Source organism: Protomyctophum parallelum, assembly GCF_964188405.1.
Source record: "Protomyctophum parallelum genome assembly, chromosome: 23".
In the NCBI taxonomy this organism is placed as follows: Eukaryota; Metazoa; Chordata; class Actinopteri; order Myctophiformes; family Myctophidae; genus Protomyctophum; species Protomyctophum parallelum.
Genome location: NC_139715.1, coordinates 10699224 through 10704933, shown reverse-complemented (window position 1 = coordinate 10704933; position 5710 = coordinate 10699224). Strand labels below are relative to the sequence as shown.

Genomic DNA, 5710 nt, shown 5'->3' with positions numbered 1-5710 from the left:
TCATTGTAAAGCGCCTTGGATAAAGGCGCTATATAAATGCACCATTTACCATCCTGCTACCCTAATAGACAGCACAGCCGTTTATCCGTTTATCCGTCCGTGGTCTATCTCCGACCGAGCCACACTATTAGCACACATCTCTCCATGCAAAATAACATCTGCACGCTCCCAGAATCAGTATAGGCTACTTTGCATCGACACAACTTTCTTATTTACAGTACAAATATTACTTTTGTGAAACACGCTGTTGTTGCGCAAGCTCAACAGCCTACGTCAAAATCGTCATTTTGGGGCCAGACTGGCCAGTCCTTCACAGTGACACGCGTTACATGAATGGGATGGTTTCTTACCCCTCAATGTCGTGAATTCGCTGCGCCCTTCTAAGGCAGCCTGCGCCACGCCTACTCTACACTGCTCCATAGCAGCAATAGCAGCACAGAGCCCAGCCATCCGAACGAAACCGTCGCGCAAAACAGATGCTTCTGACAGGAGTGATGGTGCTGTGCTGTGAGTAAACTGACAACGCAGCTTGGCTTTCTGACATCCCTTTCTCACAATCTACAACAATAGATTTGTTACTAACATTAGGTTGTGGCGAAGTAGAAACGTGGAGAGCAGATAGTGTGTTTTGGACAAACAGGCTAGCATTGGTGTTGATTTGGGTCAAATGGAGTATATATGGCTAAAGATAAATGAACACATGACGGTGGGAGAGGAGTTATTGTGTGTTTTGGACAAACAGCTGGTGTTGATTTGTGTCAGCTGAAGCTTCATGTGTTTGTGTTGGAGCTTTTTTTGGAGAGTGTGGCCGTATAGCTCATGTGCAACCTCTTCCAGAGAGAGATGGAGACACTAAATCTCAGCTGGAGAAACATGTTTGCATGCATGCATCGCTGCCTTGCATGCTTTGTGCTATTGTTGAGTCTGTCACTCACTTTGACTGATTTATGGTATTGTCTTTCTGTTAAAATTAAAATTTCTGTTAAAGATTTTTATTTAAGAACTCTGGACATATTAGGTCATTGTTTATTAACTGTGCACACGTGTAGCCTATTGTATGTCAGACTGTATGTCTGTCACCCCACAGTCACAATCCTTTAGTAATTAGGCTGTGGAAATATTCACACTACTTCTACAATGCGTTGTCAACACGTGCTGAGTTGACAAAGATTGACAGATTTCGGAGAAGACTGATAGTTTATCCTTTAGTAATTAGGCTGTGGAAATAGTCACACTACTTTTGGATTTGCAGGCCCGGTGCCACGGGGGGGCAAAGGGGGTATATAGTTACAGACAAAACAATGGTACATTTCCAGGCATTCAATTAAATTCCATTGCTTGAAAGGAAGGAAGTAAGGATGCATCTTAATACAGGATGCAGCAGCATCTTAATGATCTCCCATCTAGAACTGGAAAAACAACATTCCTCACCTATAGGCCATCCTTGGGGTGGGGAGGGGTGCTAATGTCATTGTTGCAGTGGTCAGGGTGCTTAAGTGGGCAGCTTAGCTACTGTAACTAGCCTATTTATTTGTTTGTAAAAATGTCAATAATAAAATATATATTTTTTAGATTTGGCAATTTTGGCAGTGCCATTGATTGATAAGTTGCAGCATTTGATGTGTGTAGTTCTTTATCCCTTTTTCACAATCTATATAATCTATATAAGTGAAAACATGTGAGCAAAAAGATGTGAGCTAAAAGGTGTACCCATGTCGTATCATACATGGTCACCTGTAAACTCACTCATTTACAAACAAGCTCACATCACAACAATAATCCATGCAATAATCACAATAATAATAAGCATAATCATACTCATAATAATCATTATAAGAAGAAGAAGAAGAAGAAGAACAAACAATAACAACAGTACAGTACAGTGCAGTTCAGTACAGTACAGAGGACAACATTACAGTACAGTGCAATACTAAGGAGTGCAGTACAGTACAACGGGGTACAGTACAGCACTCGCATCGCCCTCCCGCTATTGCCTTCTTCCCATTTGTGACACATCGAATGGCGCTAGGATGAGCGGGCCACAGGCCCGCGAAATTCTAGTTTACTTAATAATTAATTTACTTAATAATTAAATCTTTGCCTACCTATATGACACACCCAAAATAGGGAGGATTGATGTGGTCAAACTTTGTAATACAAAATGGTAAAGATTTGCTCAACACTCTAATGTGTTTTTATGTAGTCACAATGTCACTGGCAGGTTCAAATCTGGCCCATGACCTTTGACACTCCTCTTCGCATTTCTTTCACTTCCAGGAAAGTCTCTGTCTCGCCTCCATCTGCTGCATTTCATAACAAAGCTAAAATATATTTGATATTCTGTTAAAACTATAGTTCATTCCTCACCTCTGTTGCTCCGTCGAGCTCTGCGCTCATATTTTCCGAGGCCGGTGAAAGGTTTCGCTCCCCGTGGTGTTGAAGGACGGTGTGTATGTGTGTGTTTCTCCACGGGGGACACGGTGTCCCAGGAGGACACATCTGTCCAGGGAGATGTTTGGACAGGAGCGAGATGTGAGAAATTCTCCCAGGTGCAAACTCACACTGGCTGCTCTGGAACCTTCAAGACCCCGTGCACTGACGGTGGGTGGTGTTTTTTGCGCACGCACGCGTGTGTTTGTGTGTGTGTATGTGGGTGTGTGTGTGTGTGTTCATGTGTTTGTGTGTGTGCGCGTGTGTACTTGTATGTACTACGTGTCCCCACAGTTATATAGTAGATTTCTACAACATTGTGCAGACAATTTTTCTGTTTCCCACAAGAGAGATGGTTGTTGTATTATTGTCTGTCTGTCTGTGTGTGTGTGTGTGTGTGTGTGTGTGTGTGTGTGTGTGTGTGTGTGTGTGTGTGTGTGTGTGTGTGTGCGTGCGTGCGTGCGTGTGTGTGCGTGCGTGCATGTGTATATCAAATTAGGAGTTGTTATGTAGATGCAATGTCACAGGTTCAAATCTGTCCCTTGACCAGCTTTGACTTGATACAATTAGGAAAAGATTCAGGTTGGCTTTAGGACTCGTCATTTCGAGGTTAGGTGTTTTGGGCTGGAGTTACAGTATGACCACATCAGTGTCGTGCACTGTACACCGAAAACAGCAGATGTGAGCTTGCAGATCAGCAATCTTAGTCTTTTTAAGGTTAGAGCAATACATTACATTGATGAAGGCTATAGGTTCAACATTGGTTTCATAAAATCGTAAAAAATGTTCATGTGCTCACAAGTATAGTCATACAAATGTGTGTGTGTGTGTGTGTGGTGGGGGGTTAGGTGTGATTGAAGTCCTGAGTCCTTCATGATGTTGTTTTAATTAGCTGACACTCTGCGCAGACAGGAGGCCTGGGTGTTACGACTTGAGCCGTGTCTCCCGGCGCACGCATGTGTTACACAACCGTAATGCCCCTACATGTTATGTACGCATGCAGGCAAACACGCATGTCACACGCACACAACAGCATGAATAGAGCACACGCACACACTATCTATACATAGTACATACTGTACATGCATACATTATAAGAACACACAAACACACGAGACACACAAACACTTTTAACTATTCATATAACGTTGGACACGGACGTTGAACGTTGCATCTCCGTATTTTTGGTTTTGTTTAGTTTTTTTCCCTCCTTGAAAGAAAAACAAGAACATGAAAAGTTTTCTGTCCGACTGCAACGATATGCATGCACTCCATGCAGTAGCATTCCCTCTCTCTGTCTCCATCAATTGCATTCCTCTCTCTTCCTCTGTGTGTGTTTGTGTTGTAATTTGCGGCGGGACTGTTAAAGCGCTGTTAAAAACGTGTTTATCCAGCGAATGGAGCCTAGTGTACGGTGGTGCGAAGCCTCGGCGAGCACAGCAGGCCGCCCCGCCTCGCACTGGAACAAAATAACGTGGGATTGGACTCTTATTTAAATGCCCCATCTGGTTTGACAGGTGCTGTTTGAAATGCCGCCCCACGGGGGGGAACAACCTTGTAACTTTTTTTTACACCACCTCTTCTGTTCTGTTCTGTTCTGTTCTGTTCTGTTCTGTTCTGTTCTGTTCTGTTCTGTTCTCTTCTCTTCTCTTCTCTTCTCTTCTCTTCTCTTCTCTTCTCTTCTCTTCTCTTCTCTTCTCTTCTCTTCTCTTCTCTTCTCTTCTCTTCTCTTCTCTTCTCTTCTCTTCTCTTCTCTTCTCTTCTCTTCTCTTCTCTAACGGCTCAGTCAAGTATGTGTGTGCACGTGCACGCGCACACGTGCGTGCATATATTTAGGACTTAAATAAGTAACAGTGTTGACATAGAATATAGGCTACATTAGAGGTTAATATCTTAAAGTTGATAATTGTTGATATGGCAGTAGTGGCTCAGGGGTAGAGTTGCCGGTAGAGAGGCTGGATGGTAACCGCACGGTTCCCAGGTGGATCCCGGGCTCCCCCAAAGTCAGTGTCGAAGTGTCCTTGAGAAAGACTCTGAACCTAACTGCTCCCAATGCATGGTTTCCTCCGCCATCGCTTTATGAATGTGTGTGAATGGGTGAATGTAATGCGGTTTAGATTAAAAGCGCTATAGAAATGCAGCATTTTCCATATCATTCGTTGTGGTTGTTTGGCTAATTTAAACAGTGTTTTCAGGACAAAATGTTTCAGCCTTGTCTATCCAGGTGCTACTATAATATTCGTGCCGTTTGTAATAGTATATTCAGTTCGATGATCAAATGATGAGGTGCATCAAATATTGCTTAATGATTTATTTATATTTTGCATTGAATTTACCATAATTAACAGATTCATCATTAGAGGGTATGCGCAAGCATAAAGTGAGTGGCAACTGGCAAATCATAAATGTATGGGCTGTCAAGGCCAGTTTTTTGCCACTCAGTAGGTGATCCTGCATAACTAACGGGTATGATGAAGATGTCTCACGCATACCCTCTATTATATGTGGCCAAATTTCACTGAAGTACTGCCAGTTGAGAAAGCAGGCTTGAAAGATTCACTTCTGTGGACTCTAACATTACACCTAGCTAGCATTTATTTCATATTTATTTATATATGTCGATTTCAGCTCTGATATTTATTTCAGACATGCTCTAGTACAATATGTGAAGAGTCTGCCTGTGCTATTAACTCATTTTGGATAACATAAAAATATTCAGTTTTTCTCCTCTGGTAAAAAGCTGGGGGTTGCACGATGGCAGGCTCTCAGTCAAATCTGGTCACATATACTTTAGGGTATTGACCGCAGATATGAAACTAGACAAAGTGCCAATCGGCACAGGTCTCCACCAGGGCAGGTCAGGTTGTGGCCTCATGGTGGCGCTATAACAGGCTGTTGAGGAAGATTTGGGCCGGAGGTTCGTGTTCGAGGGATGCAGGTACAATGTTTTTCCATGTGTGCATACATAAGTTGTATACAGATCGATGCAGTTATAGCTAAAAACAGGAATTGGCCTGTTATAGCGCCACCGTGAGGCTGATTTGGAGGAAAAAATGGTGGCATGTCGTCCTCGGCCTAGTGAAAATGTGCGTGTATAATTTAACGGAAATTGCACACTGTGTTTGTGATTTGTGGCCTTTTTTCGAAATGGACGAATCGTGTGAGCTTTGGAAGCCAATCTTAGCCAATCAGGATGGAAGATGGGAAATGGTGCCGCTCCGTGTTGATCACATGACTATGGAGATAGTGTTTACCGATTTGCGTGAAATTTGGATAAAAT

At 42.9% G+C, this 5710-nt stretch overlaps 1 long non-coding RNA gene across 1 annotated transcript; it reads left to right on the top strand.

The window, feature by feature from the left end:
* The first annotated feature begins 1015 nt into the window (after positions 1-1015).
* Positions 1016-1437, top strand: LOC310854442. The gene is made up of 3 exons (XR_014568914.1): positions 1016-1086; positions 1198-1228; positions 1288-1437. It is a non-coding gene; the product is annotated as an uncharacterized lncRNA (long non-coding RNA).
* The last annotated feature ends 4273 nt before the right edge of the window (positions 1438-5710 follow it).